The sequence below is a fragment of the Panthera pardus genome, unplaced genomic scaffold, assembly GCF_024362965.1.
Source record: "Panthera pardus isolate Hobbes unplaced genomic scaffold, ASM2436296v1 HiC_scaffold_13, whole genome shotgun sequence".
Lineage (NCBI taxonomy): Eukaryota > Metazoa > Chordata > Mammalia > Carnivora > Felidae > Panthera > Panthera pardus.
In genome coordinates, this window is record NW_026526688.1 from 66561668 (window position 1) to 66586074 (window position 24407).

Below are 24407 nucleotides of genomic sequence, written 5' to 3' on the forward strand. Positions count from 1 at the left end.
CCAAGCAAAACTTTTGTAACTGCCTGTGGTCAGGCCTGAAAGATCACACATAGATTTTTTGAACAGAAGCCTGACTCCTCAATAATTTTGGCATAAACCGATTCAACCCAAACTTGTACCCATATAGCTTGAAAAAAAAAATCCCATTTTATTCTATTCAAGATCGCTGTCCTCATTAAAAACATTTTTAGTAAGTTGACTTTATTGATTTTCCTATAATCTCTTGGAACTTTACCATTCCTTACTAATAAAATATATGTTTGGAAATGTTTGCTGCAACTTAGCATAGAAAACAGAGTTGGAAGTAGAGATATATGTGGTAGTCCCATAGGCCACATAAAAAATGATGAAGGAAAAAAAAATGATGGAGGAAGAATTCCTTGTGTGAAATTTATGTTAGACAGCCATTGGGTTCTGCTGCCTGGATGTACCCTAAACATCACTAATCTCCATATATAACACAAACCTAGATTTTATTAATGATTTATTGATTTAATGTCTTTCTGCTTTGTCTAACACATATCTATATACACGTTGCCTTAGCTCCCTCACTAAATTCCAAGGTCTTTGCTCACTGGTAATGCTTAATTCTGGCAGTGCTTAATTCATATTTTGTAACCATATAATAACCAAAATAATATCTTCACAGGAAGTTCTCAATAAATACTATTGAGTGGAGTATGCTAAGCAGTCAATAAAATATAGAGTTTTATTGGTCCTTGAGATCAGTGACTTTTTTTTGGTACATCCAGGTAGCAGAATAACATGGCTGTCCATTAGTAGTCTGAATCTTGACATCAGAAATGAGTAAGTGACAAATTATAATCGAGGGCTTGAGATTGGCACAGCCAACCTGATAGGAAGTTCAAAGGAATAAATTACTAATTAGAAATGAAAGTTTCAGATTGAGATGCATTATAAAATTAAAACTTAAATTTCATTGGGATTTAATGTTACTCTTAATGGATGAAAGTGATTTTAAATGTCCTTTTTGGCATCTCTTTGCACATTAAAAGTAATATGGCCGTCATTCATCTTTGGTTAATCTGAGGAAGTAAAATGATTATACTTTGAAATTATGTTTTATGTAGTAATTTTTCTTTAGGCATAATTTTAAAAATGGAGCTGCCATCCGTGTGTTTCCTTTAAGCAGTTTTTATCATGGTGGTCATACTTCTGATTAGAGTGTAACATTTCTACCTTAAGAAATCCTTTAGACTCATCAGGGCTCATTGATATTTTAAATACAATTTATTGTTGTTTTGTTACCACTTACCAAAACTAAAATATTCTCCATAATTTAAAACATAGAGATTATAGATTTTCAAATCCAATCAGTTCAATAAAAACATATTGGAGGAATTAACATTTTTTGAGTGCCTTTAACATGACAGACACAGTGCTGTGTTATATTAAATTGGCTCCTTCAATCATGATATTCAAATTCAATAAAGAAAGGTGCATTCCCACCCCCCCTCCCTCCGCCATTTAAGTATGAGAAATGGAAGCTAAGAAGACTGATTTAACCAAAATCATACAAAGGGAGCTAGAAGTAAAGTCAGAATTAAAAGCCGTATTTGGTGCTTGCTTGGCAGTACATAATATCAAATTGGAATGATATAGAGAAAATTAGCATGGCCTTGGTGCAAGGATGACATGCAAAACATGAAGCATTTCATTAAAAAAAAAAAGCCAGATTTGTTGGCTTCAAAGTCATACCATTTTGTCTGTACAGGAATGTTTCTATCCATGTCTATCTAATTGTTCCTTGTGTATTATATTTGAATTAAAAATGAGTTAGGGACACCTGGGTGGTTCAGTTGGTTAAGCATCTCAGCTCAGGTCATGATCTCATGGTTTGGATTGGTGAGTTCCAGTCCCGCACTGGGCTCTGTGCTAACAGCTCAGAGCCTGGAACCTGCTTCAGATTCTGTGTTTCCCTCTCTCTCTCTGCCCCTATCCTGCTGGTGCTCTGTCTCTCTCTCTCAAAAATAAATAAACATTAAAAAAATTAGTTATTTGCCTGGGTGGTACAGTTGGTTGAGCAACCAACTCTTGATTTCTGCTCAGGTCATTGTCCTAGAACTGTGGGATCAAGCCCTGTGTGGGACTCTGCACTGAACCTGGAGCATGCTTGGGATTCGCTCTCTCTTCCTGTCTGCCCCTCTCTCCCCTGCTCATGCTCTCTCTCTCCAAAAAACAAACAAACAAACAAAAAACAAAAAACAGTTATTTTGGCATATGATGCCATCATAAAACTATTTACGACTATTCCAAGTCTATACCTGTATAATAGTATCAGTATAAATTCAGAATTTTTATAATAATAATTTCCATTTCAGATATGAAATTACATGTTTTATTACATATAGAATAGAAATGGTATTATTTTAATATTCCAGAAAAATACTTCGATATTACCCCAAGTTATCATGTGGAAAATTATCTGGTTATACATGATTTATGCCTTAAGTTACTATAGTAACAGATCTGAACATGGTGAATTATCAAAAATTAATTCAATATAATTAACAACTAATTGGTCAATATTGGCACAAAGGTACCTGATAAAAGCACACTTCCTAAAATTATTGTGAAATACTGCTATTAAAAACTGGTAAATATGGAAAAATGGTCAACTTATTAAGACTTCAATTTGCATATGATTAAAAAGAACTTTTTGAAGGCTGTCATTCCCATATAATGGATATTTTATTCTGCTGTCCCATTAATGAAAAATAGTGCATGCTATTGACAAAGTAGAGTTAGAATGACAAACTGATGTTTCCTAACACGGCTCCAACTGTAGCGGCTGTGATGCTGGCCAAAGTGGCCCCACGCGGCTTACATGTTATTCACCACAACATGGGCTTCTCTGTCTTGTCCAATCTAGACTGCATCAGACTTCTGTATAGGATTGGAATTCAATTTTGTACACAACAGATCTGTACAAACTCAATCTACAGAACAGAAACTGATACAGATTATATATACATATGTGTGTGTGTATATATATATATGTAAACACTTTAAGGTAATGAGCCTACAAAAAGTAATTAACTTACTTTGAAGAATGAAAGTTTTTAATGTGCTGTGGTTAAAAAACAATAGACATCTTAACTATAGAGAACAAACTGATGGTTATCAGAGGGAGGTGGGCAGGGGGATGGGTGATGTAGCAGATGGGAGTAAGGGGGGCACTTGTCTTGATGAGCACCAGGTGTTGTGTGGAAGTGTTGAATCACTATATTTTACACCTGAAACTAGTATTACACTGTTTGTTAACTAGCTGGAATTTAAATAAAAATGTGGGGAAAAAATAAAAATAAAATATTTCTAAAAAAAGAAGCAAAGAAAAAAAGGGATAAACAACACTAACAAAACAATAGATACAATACAATATATACAATATTGCTATAAATCTGTAGCTCTACTCACATTGTTAAACAGCTTTTAATAAGTATCTACATATGAGAATGAAAAAATACATTATAAAATCATCAAATTTTTTTTTTTTAATTTTCTTAACGTTTATTTATTTTTGAGACAGAGAGAGACAGAGCATGAACGGGGGAGGGTCAGAGAGAGGGAGACACAGAATCTGAAACAGGCTCCAGGCTCCGAGCTGTCAGCACAGAGCCCGACACGGGGCTCGAACTCACGGACCGTGAGATCATGACCTGAGCCGAAGTCGGACGCCCAACCGACTAAGCCACCCAGGCGCCCCTAAAATCATCAAATTTGAAGTGTACATAATTTTTCATGCTTTCTAGTTATACTTTCCTTCTTTCTTTTTGTAGCCAATTTCTGTAGCTTTATTAGCAGATAGGAAATTACTCTCTCTATATAAATTGTTTACCTTATTTTATTTTTTTAAATTTACATCCAATTTAGTTATCATATAGTGCAGCAATGATTTCAGTAGATTCCTTAGTACCCCTTACCCATTTAGCCCATCCATCTCCCACAACCCTCCAGTAAGCCTCAGTTTCTTCTCCATATTCATGAGTCTCTTCTGTTTTGTCTCCCTCCCTGTTTTTATATTATTTTTGTTTCCCCTCCCTTATGTTCATCTGTTTTGTCTCTTAAAGTCCTCATATGAGCAAAGTCATATGATATTTGTCTTTCTCTGATTGGCTAATTTCACTTAGCATAATACCCTCCAGTTCATTCCATGTAGTTAAAAATGGCAAGATTTCATTTTTTGATTGCTGAGTAATACTCCATTGTGTGTGTGTGTGTGTGCGTGTGTGTGTGTGTGTGTGTGTGTGTGTACATATATATATACCACATCTTCTTTATCCATTCATCCATTGATGGACATTTGGGCTCTTTCCATACTTTAGCTATTGTTGATAGTACTGCTATAAACATGGGGGTGCATGTGTCCCTTTGAAACAGCACACCTGTATTCCTTGGATAAATGCCTAGTAGTGCAATTGTTGGGTCATAGGGTAGTTCTATTTTTAGTGTTTTGAGGAACCTCCATACTGTTTTCCAGAGTGGTTGCACCAGCTTACATTCCCACCAACAATGCAAAAGAGATCCTCTTTCTCTGAATCCTTGAAAACATCTGTTGTTGCCTGAGTTGTTAATGTTAGCCATTCTGACAGGTGTAAGGTGGCATCTCATTGTGGTTTTGATTTGTATTTCCCTGATGATGAGTGATGTTGAGCATTTTTTCATGTGTTGGTTGGCCATCTGGATATCTTCTTTGGAGAAGTGTCTATTCATGTCTTTTGCCCATTTCTTCACTGGATTATTTGTTTTATTGGGTGTTGAGTTTGATAAGTTCTTTATAGATTTTGGATACTAACCCTTTATCTGATATGTCATCTGCAAATATCCTCTCCAATTCTGTTGGTTGCCTCTTAGTTTTGCTGATAGTTTTCCTTCACTGTGCAGAAGCTTTTTATTTTGATGAGGTCCCAGTAGTTACTTTTTGTTTTTGTTTCCCTTGCCTCCAGAGACATATTGAGTAAGAAGTTGCTGTGGCCAAGATCAAAGAGGTTTTTGCCTCTTTTCTCCTCGAGGATTTTGATGGCTTCCTGTTCTTACATTTAGGTCTTTCATCCATTTTGAGTTTATTTTTGTGTATTGTGTAAGAAAGTGGTCCAGGTTCATTCTTCTGCATGTCACTGTCCAGTTTTCCCAGCACCATTTGCTGAAAAGACTGTCTTTATTCCATTGGATGTTCTCTCCTGCTTTGTCAAAGAATAGTTGGCCATATGTTTGTGGGTCCATTTCTGGGATCTCTATTCTGTTCCATTGATCTTAGTGTCTGTTCTTCTGCCAGTACCATACTGTCTTGATGATTACAGCTTTGTAGTATAGCTTGAAGTCTGGGATTGTGATACCTCCTGCTTTGGCTTTCTTTTTCAAGATTGCTTTGACTATTCCAGGTCTTTTCTGGTTCCATACAAATTTTAGAATTATTTTTTCTAGCTCTGTGAAGAATGCTGGTGTTATTTTGATAGGGATTGCATTGAATATGTATATTACTTTGGGTAGTATCAACATTTTAACAAGATTTGTTCTTCCTATCCAGGAGCATGGAATCTTTTTCCTGTTTTGGTGACTTTTTCAATTTCTTTCATAAGCTTTCTATAGTTTTCAGCATATAGATTTTTCACCTCTTTGGTTAGATTTGTTCCTAGGTATTTTATGGTTTTTGTGCAACTGTAAGTGTGATAATTCCTTGATTTCTCTTTCTGTCACTTCATTATTGGTGTATAAGAATGCAGCTGATTTCTGTGCATTGATTTATATCCTGCAACTTTGCTGAATTCATGAATCAATTCTAGCAGTTTTTTGGTGGAATCTTTAGGGTTTTCCATATAGAGTATCATGTCATCTTCGAAGAGTGAAAGTTTGACCTCCTCTTGGCCAATTTGGATGCCTTTTATTTCTTTGTGTTGTCTGATTGCAGAGGTTAAGACTTCCAATACTGTGTTAAATAACAGTGGCAAGAGTGGACATCCCTGTCTTGTTCCTGACTTTAGGGGAAAAGTTCTCAGTTTTTCACCATTGAGGATGATATTAGCGTTGGGTCGTTCATACGTGGCTTTTATGATCTCGATGTATGCTCCTTCTAGCTCTACTTTCTTGAGGGTTTTTATCAAGAAAGGATGCTGTATTTTGTCAAATGCTTTCTCTGCATCTACTGAGAGGATCATATGGTTCTTGTCTTTTCATTTATTGATGTGATGAATCATATTAATTGTTTTTCGGATATTGAACCAGCCCTGCATCCCAGGTATAAATCCCACTTGGTCGTGGTGAATAATTTTTTTAATGTATTGTTGGAGCCAATTGGCTAATATCTTGTTGAGGTTTTTGCATCCATGTTCATCAGGGAAATTGGTCCATAGTTCTCCTTCTTAGTGGAGTGTCTGTCTGGTTTTGGAGTCAAGGTAATGCTGACTTCATAGAAAGAGTTTGGAAGTTTTCCTTCCATTTCTATTTTTTGGAACAGCTTCAAGAGAAGAGGTGTTCACGCTTCCTTAAATGTTTGGTAGAAATCCCCTGGAAAGCCATCTGGCCCCAGACTCTTGTTTTTTGGCAGATTTTTTATTACTAATTTGATTTCCTTACTGGTTATGGGTCTGTTCAAATTTTCTATATCTTCCTATTTCAGTTTTGGTATTGTATATGTTTCTAGGAATTTGTCCATTTCTTCAAGATTGCAAATTTTATTGGCATATAATTGCTCATAATATTCTCTTATTATTGTTTTTTTTTCTGCTGTGTTGGTTGTGATCTCTCCTCTTTCATTCTGGATTTTATTTATTTGGGTCCTTTTCTTCTTTTTGATCAAACTGGCTAGTGGTTTATCACTTTTGTTAATTCTTTCAAAGAACCAACTTCTGGTTTCATTGATCTGTTGTACTGTTTTGTTTTTTGTGTTTTTTTTTTGGTTTTGATAGCATTAGTTTCTGCTATAATCTTTATTATTTCCTGTCTTCTGCTGGTTTTGGGTTTTATTTGCTGTTCTTTTTCCAACTCCTTAAGACATAAGGTTAGATTGTGTATCTGAGATCTTTCTTCCTTCTTTAGGAAGGCCTGGATTGCTATATACTTTCCTCTTGACTGCCTTTGCTGTGTCCCAGAGGTTTGGGGTTGTGGTGTTATCATTTTCATTGACTTCCATATAGTTTTTAATTTCCTCGTTAACTGCTTGGTTAGCCCACTCATTCTTTTATAGGATGTTCTTCAGTCTCCAAGTATTTGTTACCTTTCCAAATTTTTTCTTGTGGTTGATTTCGAGTTTCATAGCATTGTGGTCTGAAACTATGCATGGTATGATCTCGATCTTTTTGTACTTACTTAGGGCTGATTTATGTCCCGGTATATGGTCTATTCTGGAGAACGTTCCATGTGCACTGGAGAAGAATGTATATTCTGCTACTTTAGGATGAAATGTTCTGAATATAACTGTTAAGTCCATCTGGTCCAGTATGTCATTCAAAGCCATTGTTTGCTTGTTGATACTTTGATTAGATAATCTGTCCATTGCTGTGAGGGGGTGTTGAAGTCTCCTACTATTATGGTATTACTATCGATGAGTTTCTTTAGTTTGTGATTAATTGATTAATATATTTGGGTGCTCTCACATTTGGTGCATAAATGTTGACAATTGTTAGGTCGTCTTGGTGGATAGACTCCTTGATTATGATATAATGCCCTCCTTCATCTCTTGTTACAGTCTTTATTTTAAAGTCTAGATTGTCTGATATAAGTATGGCTACTCCGGCTTTCTTTTGTTGACCATTAGCATGACAGATGGTTCTCCATCCCCTTATTTTCAATCTGAAGGTGTCTTTAGGTCTAAAGTGGGTCTCTTGTAAACAGCATATAGATGGATCTTGTGTTCTTATCCATTCTGTTGCTGTATGTCTTTGGATTGGAGCATTGAGTCCACTGACATTTAGAGTGAGTACTGAAATATATGAATTTATTGCCATTATGATGCTTGTAGAGTTGGGAGTTTCTGGTGGTGTTCTTTGGTCCTTTCTAGTCGTTGCTGCTTTTGGTATTTATTTAGTTATTTCTCTCTATATATATATTTTTCATCTTTTCTCCCCTCAGAGAGTCCCCCTTAAAATTTCTTGCAGGTCTGGTTTAGGGGAAAAAAGGAAATCATTTGAGAATTTATAAAAATGAATACACTGAAGTATTCTAAAATGAGATGATGGGAGTAAAATAGAATTTTAAAAAATTTACACAAAAGTAAAGAATATAGTAGAAAAAACTTAAAGAAAAATATTTTTAATAAAAATTCAAAATAAAGATGAATTTTTTTCCCTTTCTGTATTCAAGAAAAGGAAAGTATTGTAAAAGACAAAAAAAAAAAAGAAAGACAATTGAATAGATGGACCTGCTCACAGATTGAAATATAACTGAAATTACTTCATTTTCCTGTAGAAGTCAGACTATGAAGCGCTTTATAGTCCATAAACTAAGTAGGCGGTGAGACTTGTGTTCTTGAAGAGCAAGGTTGGCCCTGTTGGGAGGGGCTCAGTTTAACGGATCCGCTCTCCACTAGGTGGCGCTGCTAGCCTACTGGAGTGGATTGTTGTGGCGCTCGTAGGTGTGTATGTGCATGTGCGGGAGTGGTGAAAATGGCGTCACCCAGCTACCCAGTCTTTAGTATGTGAACCCTGTTCTCCATGATCAGCAATAGGGCACCCGTTCTCTGTCTTCAGCTTTTGTCCACTCCCCGCTTTTTCTTCACTGTCCATGACCAAGCCCCAGGCACTACCTCTCTCCCAAGTTTTGTCTCAGATGTGCCTGTATTCCCTGGCCCCTTACTTCTGAAGAAATGCAGCTTTGACCTGTTCCACCCCTCTGTGGAAGGGTCTCACCAAGCAATGGCCGAATGCCAGCTGCACCAAGGAATGATTGCTGGACCCTGCTGCTGCTGGTGTCTCAAGACTGTGGCCAGGTGCCAGTCTGCCCCAGAAAAAGTTTGCAAGTAGTGTAGCAGCAGCTTTTCAGGGATTATGAAAAATCACAACACACATCTGGCACCAGGCTTCACCCTTAACGACCTTGTTCCAGCACCAGCAAATGTGGCCACCTCCTGGGGTCTGCTGGGACCAGGTAGCTTCAACAGTCTCTACCAAATGTCCTTCCAACAGTGGAACTGCTTCTTCCTGTGTGGCCTGAGAACCTCCTGGACCCCACTCTGTTCCTGGAGATTCGCCCTTCCCACCAGAGCACCACAAGGTATCGAGCTGTGGAGTTAAAGACTCTGCACTCCACTTGTTTACGGTCTTAATGGAATTTAAACCCTCTCCTTTCTCCTTTCTCCTGTTTTAGTTTAGTCCCTGCAGCTGTTTCCAATTTTCCACTTTCTCTCCAGCTGCTTTTGGGGAGGCGTGCTTTTCCTGTATTCTCACCCCCTCCCCCAGTCTCCATCCTCTCCGCCTGCAAAAGCAGCTCCCTGCCCGCCGCCTGCTTCTCTCTCCCCATGTTCACCTCTCCGTGCCATGTACCTGCTGAAATCAGTGGTTAAGATTGTGCAGATTGTTTTGTTAATCCTCCAATCAGTTTTCTAGGTGTGTAGGATGGTTTAGTGTTGGTCTGGCTGTATTTCATGGGGGTGAGACACACAAAAAACTTCCATGCTGTTCTGCCATCCTGGCTCTTCTCCTCTATTCTTTAAATATTTATATCAGAAGATATCTTGATTTTCAATCTTTAAAACAAATTTTAAATATGTGGAAATATACATGAAGAGAAAAATTAAGATAAAATAAAAGTGCTTATTTCTGGATTTCAAAATTGAAAGTTCTTTAGGCTTTCAAAACTTAATATGTAGTCCTATTAATATAAAAAAGGGGGAAATCAAATTTAGTGCAGTAACTTATGGAGTAGAGGTCCACACTTCAATTTGGCAGACAGGGGAAATTCAAAATATGAATGGAGTTACTGCTGTTATCCTTTAGTAATTGCTTCAAATGCATTTTCTTAATTGGTAATAACTATCTTATCTCTTATGAGTAAGCATTTATCTTCCCCACTGCTTTTGTCTTATGTAAAATAGTATGTAATCAGTATTGGAAAATTTCGCTTTTCTATATCCCCCCCTGTAATCTTTCTCATCACTTAAAAATTTCTCTTGCAAATGTAATTGCCTAAGAGCTTATGTGAATTTAATTAAAGAGAAATAATAAATTTGAGATGTATAAGCAAGTCCTTGAGAGTTTTACCACATCCAATATCTCAAATACATTAAATAAAAGCTCTCCAAGCAAAGGGTACAAGATATTCTGCACAAATCTGCTCTTAGAGGTTCCACTTAATGAAGAAAAGTGATAGCCTTCTTTAACAGAAATAAGTAGATATCTATCATTGACTTGAAATATATCATGCCAGAAATCACTCATTTGGGATATGAAATGTAATACCATCATTTTATTATTTTGTTTATAAACCATAACACACACACACACACACACACACACACACAAAACTGAACCTAAAACTAATTTATAATTTTATTTTATTTTATTTTATTTTATTTTATTTTATTTTGCTTTTTATTTATTGTCAAGTTAGTTAACATACACTGTAGTCTTGGCTTTAGGAAGATTCCTGTGGTTCATCACTTACATATGACACCCAGTGCTCATCCTAACAAATGCCCTCTTTAATGTCCATCACCCATTTTGCCCACTCTCCCAACTCCCCACCCCCATCAGCCCTCAGTTTGTTCTCTGCATTTAAGAGTGTCTTATGTGAACCGAAAACTAATTTAAAATAAAGTATTATGAAAAATTACACAGGAAATGATTTTGTTGATAACATAACTGACATATCCTGACAAACAAGGATTTCATTTAACTAATATAAAAACTATAAATAATCTTAATGAGCAATAAGCATAATATATTTTATAAAGAGTCTAGATACAATATTTTAGATTTAAATTTTTAAAAAATGTTTACTTATTTATTTTGAGAGAGAGAATGCACAAGCAGGGGAGGGGCAGAAAGAGAGAGGAAAGAAGAGAATCCCAAGCAGGTTCTGTGCTATCAGTGCAGAACTTGACATAAGGTTTGACTCACAAACTGTGGAATCATAAACTTAGGCAAAATCAAGAGTCAGAAGCTTAACCGACTGAGCCACCCAGGCATTCCTCAGATTTCAATTTTTTAAATATATGGTCATTTGGTAGTCATGTATTTAATTTAATACCACATAAATGTTGAGATAAAAATGGAGTAATTGGAATGAAAGCGTGTTTGTAGTGATAAATAAAAAATAAAAAATAAATAAAAATTCACCTTCTAATGTTTTTGTCATTGTTTGTACACTTGAGAATGAGACAGGAATGGTATTCATTAATATCATAATTTCTAATTGCATTCAATATCTTATGAAATGAAACATGGGCCCAAATTTGAGAAAATTCCTATTGTCAAGGATGAGTTCCAGATATAATCTCAAATACAACTGGGTGTGTGTCTGTGTCTGTGTATGTGTATCTACATATAATTTTAACTGCCACCACCCCTTGTGATGCTTGATATTTTTGTGAGTCTATCAAGAAACTCTAGAAATAAAGTTAGAATGGAACTGAGGCTTTCTTTATTTCTCAAAAATCTATTCATAAATTTAAAAAATAAATGTTTAAGTGTTGATATAAATAATATTTCTCATGTTGAAGACACAAGTATGTTATATGTATTTTCACTTGACACTTTATTGAAAATTCATAATTTTGTCCTTACATCTGTGAATACATCTTTCTTGTCTTTGCTTTTATTCCTTTTCCTTGACTTACTGCACCTTTTAGAAACTCCAGTAAAGTGTTGAATGAAAATGATGATAATGGGAATTTTTCTCTTTTTCAAGTCTCAAAAGGAAGCTTTAAGGGTCTGACCCTTAAATAGGATGTTTGCTCTAGACATTTTGAATACCTGTTGGCAGATAAAGGAAGTTTATTTTATTCTGAATGTCCTAAAAATGTTATCATCAAAGATTCTTTTCTATCAAATATTATTTTTTTCAGCAGTTATTGGGATGGTCTTACGAATTTTCTCTTTTAATCTTTTACTGGAAGTTGAATTTTATAATATGCACCAACCTTGGTTTCCTGGATAAAGCAAATTGGGTGTGATTTATTGTAATGACCAAGATATCCTTTATCAGATTGAGGTAGTTATTTTCTGTTCCTGGTATTCAGAGAATTTTATTATTAATGAGAGTTGAAAATTGTCCAGTGTTTTTTTTCTTCATTTATTAACGTGATCATGCTATTCTGATAACATAGTAGATTATGGTATTTAGTTTTTAAGGTTTAGACTAACTTTTCATTCCTGGAATAACTCTATTTGTTCATACTATATTATCTTTTTATGTGTTATCATTTACATATATTGCTGTTTTCCAATACTAACATTTTAACAGTTTTGTCTATATTTATGAAATGCTATAATATTCTATTTTAGCAATGTTTTTCTCATGTTGTGACATCAAATTTTTTCTGAGCTCATAAAATATGTTGAGAGGTGCTTTCTTCTGTACTTGTGGAAGTGTTTGTAAGATTGGTATATTAGTTCATTCCTTAGTCTGTCTAGGATTTACCATTGAAAACATCTAAAATATGAACTTTCTTGGTGGGAAAAGATTTTGACAATAAAAACAATTTTTGGGAGATGTAGAGCTATACAGCTTCTGTCGTGTCTTGTTGATTGAGTTAACACATGGGCTGTGTCTCATCAACTGTAAGATCGTGACCTGAGCTGAGATCAACAGTCGGATGCTTAACTGACTGAGCCACCCACATGCCTCAAGATTTTTTTTGTCATTCCTTTTTTTTCTTTGAATCTTTGATCCTATTTATAGCATCCTATGTAAACTCCTTATTTACTTAATGCAATAGCTCAGTCATCTAAGTATTAGTTTTTATTGACAGATTTTTTTTTTCTCTTCAGTTTGGTCCTGTTTTTCAATTTGCTTGTCTGGTTTATTTTTAATTGGATAGTGTATAGTAAGAACAATATGTTATGAACACTGTGGATTCTTTTTTCTTTTTCTGAAGAGGGCTCTTTTTTTTGTTTTATTTTGTTTTTGTGTTTGTTTTTTTTCTTTTTCTAGTAGGCAGACTATATGACTAGACTCAAATTCCAAACTCTCTTGCCTTAGGCAGTAGTGGAAAGTTCTGCTCAGTTTCTCGTATACAAGCATAGTTCAATGGAAGATATTAAAGGGATTTAGATGTAGGAAGAAATAGTTGGTTAAAGAATGCAACTGAAGTATTGAAAACAGGGTGCTTAAGAAAAAAATAGATATTGTAGCATTCCAGGCAAATATAAAATGTAAAAAGTAAGGCAGTAGTAGAGTGGAAAGTGTTGGGTTTTTTTGTTTGTTTGTTTCTTTGTTTTTAATTTTGCCAGCCCAGAATTTCTTTATCTTCTTAGATAACCATCTCTCCATGACTCTGTGTCCATGGGTCTGGATGTAGATGACCTCATCCTTAGTTCCAGATGGGGCACACATAACACTGTAGTCACCAAAACCAAAACATGTAGTCAATATCAATCCCAAGTTTTGGATGAATGGATAGATTTTTTTGAGCTCTTTCTGCTCTGCTTAGATTTATAAGGATATACTTCTGGGGTCATATCCTGAGAAATTCTATTATGGGAGCCATTATGTGGATATAGTCAGCCTGAAAATGAATATGTCATATAAAAATCAGAATAGAGGTGTAGAAACAACAAATGCCAGATATTCATGACATCCGATGGTATCCAGGATCCATTTTTTTACCCAAAGGTAGAATTTCCAGGTACTAACTTTGATAATAACAAAATATCTGGGAAAATGGAGTAAGGGTAGGGCAATGGAAATTCCAGAACAATATTGTGATCAAAACAATTAAAAAATAAAGTTGAAATTGTTCCTGATCAAATCTATACATCATCTTAACTAGGAGCTGAATATGAATACAAGTAAGATAAAACTCAAAAAACAGTGGCTTAAATAAGTAAGGATGTGTTTGTCTTTCATAACTCAAGTCAAAATTGGACAGGCTGGAGATGGAATGGTTGATCAGCTGTGGCCTCGGGACCCGGGCTCCTCCATCCCTCATTCTGTGCCTTCCTTTGTGATGGTGGTTGCACTTTGGACATCATGTACACATTTTAGTCACACAGACAAAAAAAGTGGAGGAGGAAGTGCTAACAAAATTGCTGATATCTCACTTACAAAACCAAATCTTTTGGCTAATTTTTAACTTTTACTTCTAGACCAAATAATGCCATGATAGAAAGGGCTTAACATGAACATTACATAAGCCAATAAATAAGGGCTTTTAACTAAATTAGGACTGGGGATAAAGGAGGACATTTTGCAAAGAGTGACAAAAGGAATATGTGAGATAATATGTTTAAGGAAAGTAAATATTTCCTTCTTAGAAATGTAGGGGAACTTTATTTATTTACTTTTTCACTAAGAAAGGCAAAAAGACAAAAGTATGTTAAGTGTGTCTTAAAAATTATTTTATGTTAAAAATCATCTCTGGGAGAATTTCATTGTGAAGTGCTTTATTCCTTATCAAGATCTAGTAATTAGCTGGGCTGGAAAAAGTAATCTGTATTTTTAAACAAGCACTCATTGAGACTTTGATGCAAACGATATGCAGATTACATTAAAAAAAAAAACAAGAGTATATTTTAAATAAGAAAGGAGAGAAGATACAAGAGCTCATACATCTTCTCTATAAAGTAGGTAAAAAGTTTCTATGCCTATCATGGTAGCTTCTTGAGTGAGACTTGAGGCTTCAGGGGAAAAAAAAAATGTGAACACTGTGTCAAGAAATCCATTAAATGAATATAGCTTTGGTTAGATTGGTAGTAGCCCAAACCATTCTGGCCCCTGTTTATCTAGCCACATGCTTGTCTAGTACCAACTTCCACGACAACAAAAATCAAAATAATTTCCTGTAAGAGTGTTGTCGGACTATAATAATACAAACTAGATATCTCAAAAATCAGGTGACCTATCTTAAATATAAAACAAATAAAATAGTTACAGTTTTTAAACTTAAACTTGTTTATACATATTCCTAATGTATGCTTTTCCCTGCAAACTACATAAATTTTAAACAGTGATGAATATGTAGAGTGCTCCCTTGGGCAGCACATGTACTAAAATGGAAATGAAACAGAGAAGATTAGCATGGCCCCACATAAGAATGACGTAATGAATATGTAGAGATCTCAACATGGGCTTCACAGATACAACCTTGGGGTTTATCCCCTGAGGATTGAATTTAAAAAAGTTGAAAGAAGCAAATTATGGAAATACTCAGAAATACCAATCCGCATTAATAATACTTATAAAATAATAAGTGAAAAACGAAAATATCACTGTGGTAAAGTTGCATTTTGTTCTTAACCATGATTTAAGTATTGAGCTACGGCAATGCATGACCTGCCATAAGGAGCTGTGTGAAGGCTGAGCTCTACCATTATGAAGTCCTTCTCTGCCTTTAACTAGATGTCTTCTCTAGGCTGAGGAGATTGGGAGCCTCTTTCTTCATTGTAAAGTGAGGATGGTACACTTTTCACACACGACATTAGGTTTGTAAAGTGTTTAGCAAAATTATTTCCATTTTTCAAACAATAAAGTAACAAAATCTGAAGATATACTTAGTAAAAAAAGAAAGAAAAAGAAAAAGAAAGGGTGAAAGAGAATTGTTGCTCTTTTAAAAGTCCAATTACCAGAAAAGTAAGAGAATATGGTTGCTGAGTAGCAGATATAATCCAAACAATTTTAAAAGGTGGCTTAATAAAATAATTTTGACAGAAGGAAAGTTATGCATGCTACAGTTTAAAAAATGTATTGCTATAATAGCCTAGTAAAAAGTTTCTATACACATGATTATGGAAAATGTTGATGGTATTGGAAGTACACTGATATTATAAATATAGGAGCACTGAAGAGATGGAGAATATTTGTACCATTTCGTTATGATGTTTATTTGATCTAATGAGGGGAATTAAATCCCATTTTCACTTATGTTTAGATTTCTTTCCATGCTACATGGATTGATATGCTTATAATGAAAAATTAATAATATTTTTATGAGATAACAAGAGTATTGCATGATTCTAAATATTTTTTATGTTTAAAGATTTTGATATTTAAAGAGGCAAAAAATCATACAATACAATTGTATATAATACAAATTGTATATAATACAGATTGTGTATAAATCTGGAAGAAAGGATTATATGGACTCCTAATTATTCAGGAAGATTCTCCCCTTTATTTGTTCTACATGATCATTTCATCTTGTTGATTGGTTACAATTTCTATTATCTCAATGAATCTCTTTGAGGTTCCATAACAGATAGTAATGGACACCTGATTGCAAACCTATATTTAAATTGAAGTTCTCTTTTACTCCCATATTTTTGAGATCGTCAACCATTGGATGATGAAGAGGTGTTGGTGAATTTGGAATGACTGTGAATACATAGTCTCTGGGAATAAACTTATTTTAAATATAGTGTATTGTCTACTGGGTGCAATATAGAAATGGTTTGCTATCAGAGTATAGGTAAAAGGTTAATTAATGAGAATAGGTTGTTGGAATACAGTCATAAATGACAATGATTGTGATTACTTGCAATTTACCAGAAACTTCGTGTGCTTGTATTATGCAACATAAACATTTTTATTCTTACTAATTAGTGAAGCCAGTTGACTTGTGAAATGGAATCCAAGAGTAGAGAATGGAATTCAAGTCCTTTCCAAAGTTCTGATTTCAAAATCCTTGCTCCTGTCACTCTGCTAAATTACTTCTTTATACTTCTACTTTAACTAATGTCTATTTTGTGATGGATAGTATACTAGAAGATTTGCCGATCTAAACTTATTTAATCAAATAAATTCAGTTTTACTAATCTTATTTTAAACGATAAGGAAACTGGTGGTGCCTGGGTGGTTCACTCAGTTAAGCGACCAACTTCGGCTCAGGTCATGATCCTGAGTTGGAGCCCCACAACGGGATCTGTGCTGACAGCTCAGAGCCTGTAGTCTGCTTTGGTTTCTGTGTCTCCCCCTCTCTCTGCCCCTCCCATGCTCATGCTCTGTCTCTCAATAATAAATAAATGCTAAACAAATTTTTTTAAAGATAAAAAAATTCAAGGAAACTGAAATTCAAGGAGCCCAGCTTTCTCAGGATCACATAATTGCTCAACATCAGATCATTTGGTTCATACTAGAATAAGACTGGAAAGTTTATCAGAATCCATACAGAATAATTAAGCTTTAAATTTATACTAATTTTATTAACTTGATTTTGTATAATTCTGAGATAATTACTAAATAAGAATGTCAAGATATCACAGAAAATATTAGCCCTATCTAATATAAAAAACCACACTGTGAAACTCCCACTTTAAGGAGTTCAAATAAATTGTAAGCAAGAGTATTTTAAATAGCAATTATTGTGTATAAGCCAATACTATATTTTAAATTTAAGCACTCAACTATTTTCCTTCTTTAAACATGAGAAGAATTTGGGAATGTAATAAGTATTAAATAACAAAATAAACCTAAAACTCATTTGATTAATTGGTCGATGATATATGAAATATAATTGAGCTACGTTAGGAGTTCATGTTTTGCATATTTTATGTTTGTTTCAATTCAAAGTCTTCACAGAAAATGACTATTTTAAACATGACCTTCAGACTTAATTGTATTTTTTTGCATTCTCTACATACATTGTTAGTTCACAGACAAGATATGTTCCGGAAAAGTTACATATGAAACAAAACTTGTAATTTTTCATCTAAAAGATGCTGAAGGAATGTGTTCTTTAAAGGAAAACTCAGATGAATATTTTTGAAATGCAGATAAAAGTTATTGCATATGGATTTACCTGTATGTTTTCTTAAACTGGATAATATTTGAAGACATTATCAGGGATTTTGCCTTCTGGCCCCCCGTTTTCCTGCTCTACTCTGTAGTCTTTCTGTCTCGGGGCCTTCTTCTTCATCAGCATCAGCATCCTATGAGCACGTATATGATTAGGCCACCATGTTAAGTTTTGAGAGCATTACACGAGATGCACTACTGTGAATTGTCACATAATTAGTTTTAGTTTATAAGAAATTCTATGATTATATTTTGAGTTCAATAGATACAGTTTCCTTCAGGCTTGGTTAAAGATTTGTTAGTACCAGGGTGCATGGGTGGCTCAGCCAGTTGAGTGTCTAACTCTTGGTTTCTGCTCAGGTCATGAATGCCAGGGTCGTGAGATCAAACTCTGTGTTGGGCTCCACGCTGTGAATGGAACCTGCTTAAGATTCTCTCTCTCTCCTCTCTCCCTCTGCCTTTTCTCCCCACTTGTGTGTGCTCTCTCTGTCTAAAATAAAATTTAAAAATACTAAAAAAAGGGAAAAAAAGGAAAAAAAAGATTTGTTAGTACCTTTTTTAGCTCCAAGCTTTTCTGAATTTCAGTATTCAGTCATAAGGTAGAATTGTTAAACTACTTAAGATTATAATAACAGAACACCAATAATAGATATTTATGTTACAATTGCAGTGTTGCAGACACATTTGTCAGTATATTTTACAAATAGAATCATAGAACCTTGTAACATCATTAATATTATAAGATTATCACTAACATTCCCGTTTTGTAGATGGTAATTCTGAGACAAAAAGAGGTATGGGATTTGTCTTCATCACATAATTCTTGCTTTTAGAATAGATTCTACTTCAATACCTTTCCCTACAGAAACAGACCCCTACAGCACTGTTTACCAGTTTTTCAGTTCACAAGCAGAAATTCCCTCTGAAGCTTTTATAGCCTTATATGCCTTCATTGAAGTAATGCCCTGATAAAGATATTGTGTCTTCCCTACTTCCAAAGTCCAAGTGAACTGTGTGACCTTTTATTGTTGTTAAAAGAATCTAGAAAATCATATCACAAGTTTATGTTAATGTGGCAGCGGGCACTAATGAATATCACAATGGTAGAACACAATAGCGTGGTTTTCAAGCACCAAATTCATTCATCCTGATCATACACTGGTTCTGGTAAAGGGCAAAATAGAGAAAGCTGACTATTCTAGCCTTATAAAATGCCACTGATTTTATTTTCCTTTAGTGAAAAAACACACTAATGAATACCATGAAATAAATCCTTGTTCTTTGATTACTGTGTTATTGTATTATGTACTATTTATTATCCTGAAAGTAGTAGGCATAAAACATCTTCTTTTAATAATATGAATACAATATTTCAAGTTATTATTCACATTACTTTTATGTATCTGTTATTTTATTGCTTTTCCTTTATTCTAAAGTAATATTGAAGTTATACTTTGTTTTTTTATTTTTATTTATTTTATTTTCATGTTTGGCAATTAATTGAAGTTCTGCATTAGAAGTTGTTAATTATTAGGGTCGCCTGGGTGGATCAATTGGTTAAGTGTCCAACTTCGGCTCAGGTTATGATCTCATGGTTTGTGAGTCGGGCTCTGTGCTGACAGTTCAGAGCCTGGAGCCTGCTTTGGATTCTGTGTCTCCCTCTCTCTCTGCCCCTCTCGCGCTTGTGCTCACTCGCTCTCTCTCTCTCTCTCTCTCAAAAATAAATAAATAAATGCTAAAAAAAAAAAAGTTGTTAATTATTAGAAGGCACACAATGTGAGGAATCTCTTTTCTCTTTTGGCTTTCTCTCTTGGCACATTGCTGGTTTTATTTTTGTGCTTCTGGAGGATCTTGAGTCTTCTTGCTTGCCAACTCGTCCTTCACTAACAATCTACAGATTTTGGCACGGCCAGATTTAACCCCCTTCTCTTTTCTCCAGATGAACTCATCCAGCCTGAAGTAAGTGCTGTGATATTCACAGATTTAACTCCAATAGCTCTGGCCTTTGGGGCTTTGAGCTTGAGCATCTCTCTCTTTTCTTTATGGCCCTTCCCATGGCTGGTTCCTTTTCAAGCTTATAGTTTCGTTAGTAAGATATGCCCTGGCAGAGAGGCCTTATATGACCATTCCATCCAAAATAACTTTTCCACCCTAAATTTTTTTCCATAATTTTGCGCTAAGAAATTAGTTCTTGTCTGTATTTACTGTTGTATTGTCCTCACTGTAATTAAGCTTCCTGATGGCAATTTCTTGGTTAGTTGGTACACTTTGGTATACAGAGGACCTTGAATACCGTATACTCCCTAGTGAGTGTTTCATGAATATTTACAATGGATAAAAAATTCATTTATGAACAAAAACATATAACATATTGCTAATTCTTAGCTAATTAGTGATAAAGGCTACAGTTATCATAAGAGTGTATGTAGTAAGTTACATACTTACTACATACTTACTTTTAATCTTTTATAAAGATCTTTTAAAATATTTTAAAAATACATTTAAAGAAATAGAAATAGATACGTCCTGCTCCTGGACATGTCATGTCATAAGCCTGTATCCAGCCACACTCCAAGCTCCCCATGGCCTCTGTTCTAATCCCATCACCATTCATCCTTTCCCTCATGTTCTAACAGGTATTGCTCCTGAGAACATTCCCAACTGATCCTCAGAGTATATTCATAGGTAAATCTGACCTAAGACCATAGCTTTTAAAAAAGATATAATCCTGCCCTTGTGAAGTCCCCATCTTAATGGAAAGGCACACCATACTGTATGATAACTACTGAGACATGTCAGAATGTCCTCAACTCATGTGGGAGTGGTGGCTGCATGCAGGACCTGGTCGGTGCCTCCACCAGCCCTCCACATCCTATGTTGCTCCCTGGGAGGTAGGAGATCTGGCTACCCCAGTGCCAAGGAGTGGTGCTGCGCTGTGGCTGCCTTCCGCTGGCCACTGAAGAAAAAAATATGCCTTCTCTTCACACCCCTCGCCAGCCTCTCCCCCACCTACTCAACCAGTAAATCCTTCACTGGTGCTGAGAAGAAATGGAAAATCACTTCTCTTCCTTCTTCCTTGATGACTAGGAAATCCAAACATCCACATTCAGGCTGAGAAGCTGAGAATCCCTCAAATGTTTCTCTTCTCACCCATTGTCCCAACCACAGCTGAGTAACTGGACTGTCCACCCACCTTGTGCCTATTTTGTGCCTTTTTTTTCCAGTTGTATCAGGAAGCCACCCCCTCCTTGTGTATCAGCTCAGGTCTGTGGCAAATTCTCTCAAAATGTTACTTCTGTTTCGTGCTCCTTTTATTGTATCCACTAGGCTTCCAAAAGCAGGTACCTGGCTGTAGCTAAGCACCTTATGAAAAAGAAACAAGCCCACCAACCAAGGTTGGCTCAAACTTTGGGCCCTCCTACTTCCTAGCAATGGGAATTCACCACTCTTAGCCTTAGTTTTTTCTTCTGTAAAATGAGGCTCATCTTGCCCACCACCCAGGAATGTTGTCAGTATGGAAAAAGGTGATCCACATGAGGCGCCCCACACTGCTTAGCACATAGTCCCTTCCATTTATACTCAAAACTGCTTTGCCAGCACCAGGTTTATGTACCTTTGTCCCATTTTCACCAGGCATCCCACCTTAATAGCTCTAGAGATATCTAGGAAAATATATTTACCTTCTAGTGTTTGAATGCCACTTCTCCTATCCTGGCTTCAGAAGCATCTTGGAATGGGCATAGTATCCCCAAGAGTTCTGGACACCCCTCCTCCATTGTCTCTGTTTCTGCTGTAGCTCTGCTCTCATAATTTGATCTAAAGGTATTTCTGCTGATTCTTCATCTTTGGCTGAAAGCCTGCCACACCTGGCCAAAATGGCTTCTAGTCCAAAGCATTATTCTCAAGTTAACACTGTGAGTGGCCCTCAGCTCTCACTTGGGACCCATTAACCCATTGATGTCACACTGGAAGGCTTTTATCTATATTTTCCTTCTAGTCCAAACACATGGTCTTCACTTAGAAGATTTGTTATAATGGCTTTCATATATTCTATTTCAGGCAAAGGTCTAAAAAAAAAAAAAAAAAGATTAGAAGAAAAAGATATCTCAGGTTTCTTCATAGAGTATTAATGATTAAATTGCAAAGAAAGCCTTAAGATGATGATTTAAATAATTGACTGATCTAGGAAGTTATGTTTATATTTTTTTCATCTCTTGACCTCACCTACTCTATGACCTTGGGCAAATTATTCAGATCTTCTGTGTCCATTTATTCCTTGATGGAATAAATATACTGAATTGAGTTATCTTACAAGTAATTTTATGTATGTCTTTCATAATTTAAAATTTAATTATGTTGGTTATTTTGTCTTATGAATGAGAAAAGGGGCTATAGAAAATAGATAGTCAATTTTTCATTATATCTGCACCTGGAATTGCAATGCAAAAACTATAGCACATAAAATCTCTACAGAGAAACTTCATCCACAACCAAAATATAAATGAAATAAATTATGGAAGAAGTTGATTTAAGTTAGTAATTTCATATCACTACAAAGAAGCTGCCTCGTCATTTCAAGAATGAAATTTGTGGCAGAGTCTTCATTTTCAATTTCAACCCCTCACCATTTGATTTTGAATTTAGGTTTCCATGCCAGGGGTGATGTGCTATCCCCACTGAAATGATCCTCCCCCACTCTCTTGTTTAAAGCAGTCCTTTCTAGATTTTGCAAACCTGGATTGCATTTACTGACTTCAGCCATGCGATCACCTCAAATTTTTCAAATTTAAAGCAAAATTGGGCTGAAGCAAGGATAGAATCAGTTTTCTTCTGAGGCCAGCAGCATGCGTTGGGAAAGTAAAAGAGATATTATATTTGATGTTATTACGTGATGTACACCTCTATCTCATCTTTATCACTTCTGCCAGCTTAAGCATTCTATAACAAAACCGTAGTTCTGTGATTAGAGCATATGTAACCCTTACACATGCAACGGAGCATTTTACAAATGTGCAACATGATTGGCTCTAGAAATATAATCCAAAAGAAGGAGAGCCGACATTCAACATTTCTATGGCTGCGTATTATCTATTTTTTATTAGCGAGAAGAGTTTCAACAAGCCAGTATACGCTTTAATTGGTGTCATATTTAGTGTGCTTAAATATACGTATGGAAATAAAAGTTTTCTGACACAGTACTGCTCTGATAAAATGAATAAAATGATTATTTCAAAGTATAAACTGCAAGATTTCCATTAAATGAGGAGTACATTAAAAAACAATTTTCCATTGAGTGTTAAACATTTTTGCATGTCTTTTGAACAGAGGCACTGACGGTTTTTGTTCAGGACTATGTTTGTAAGGGTATTTGTGTAGAATACAGTCCTTGAAAATGGAAATAGTGTCTCCCTCCAAAACAGAGTTTGGGCTTGCTTACTATGTGCAGCATTCACCCGGGCTGCTTTGCATCATTCCCATAAGGCTGACGGGGCAAGGGGAACTGATAAAAGTGTGAAGCTCATGCTGCTTGCTGCACTACAAATAAGGAAGACTTTTGTCACTGACCCAGGAATCTCATGTCTTCCGCCAGCATTCACAGAACTTGAGCAGGCCTACTTAGTAACATGTAAGTAGGAAAAAATATTAGACCAGTCACTGTTCTTGATAGCTTGACCTAATTCAATCCAGCAAACTAGCCCCATGACGTATCAGGATTGAATTTAATTTTGATAACCATCTTTAAACAAAATATTTGCTGTGGAGGGGTGCCTGGGTGGCTCAGTCAATTAAGCGGCCAACTCTTGATTTCAGCTTAGGTCATGACCTCACGGTTGTAAGATGAAGCGTTACGTGGGGCTCTGTGCTGGACATGGAGACTGCTTATGATTCTCTCTCTCCCTCTGGCCCCTCCCCTGTTCACACTCTCTCGCTTTCTCATAAATAAATAAATAAATAATAAATAAATAAAATGCTCTGGAATCCAATGAAATAAATAATTTAAGGTTTAAGTATATTTGTTGGGTTTAAAACCGGAATGCTGCAGCATAATTTTATCTAATAAATCTAAATAAAAACACTTAATGATCTACCACTTAATAAAAAGTCTAATCAAAGGTAAAATAAACTTATTTTCAGCATGATATAGACTTTAAAATGTTGTTTATAATAAATAATTTTCCAACTAAATGCTTGGGAAATTTGAAAAAGAGAAATTATTATTGATTTATTTTATTAACACACTCAAATGTCTATTGCACTCTTCCCATATGCCAGGCATGGTGCTACATGCTGAAGACATGTAGTGAACTACATGCTACCTGCCTTCGTGGATAAGACTATGGAGATAGATCATTAAAAATAGTCACATAAAATTTAAAAGCTAATAGCAATTGTACCAAAAGTTAAGAATAAAAAGTATAGAGTAATATGATAGATTATACAGAGGGGACTTCATTTTTGTTATCCAACAGGAAATTTAGTGTAATATCTCAAGGAATATAGGA

The 24407-nt window shown here is 35.3% G+C and overlaps 1 protein-coding gene, 1 non-coding gene and 1 pseudogene across 4 annotated transcripts in view; all 3 read left to right on the top strand.

The window, feature by feature from the left end:
• FSTL5 (follistatin like 5) overlaps positions 1-24407 on the top strand; it is a 768518-nt gene that overhangs the window by 537970 nt on the left and 206141 nt on the right. The window lies entirely within an intron of this gene.
• Positions 1581-1680, top strand: LOC128776781 (U6 spliceosomal RNA; annotated as a pseudogene).
• Positions 15138-15246, top strand: LOC128776789 (U6 spliceosomal RNA). Its single transcript, XR_008421960.1, has one exon. It is a non-coding gene; the product is annotated as a U6 spliceosomal RNA (small nuclear RNA).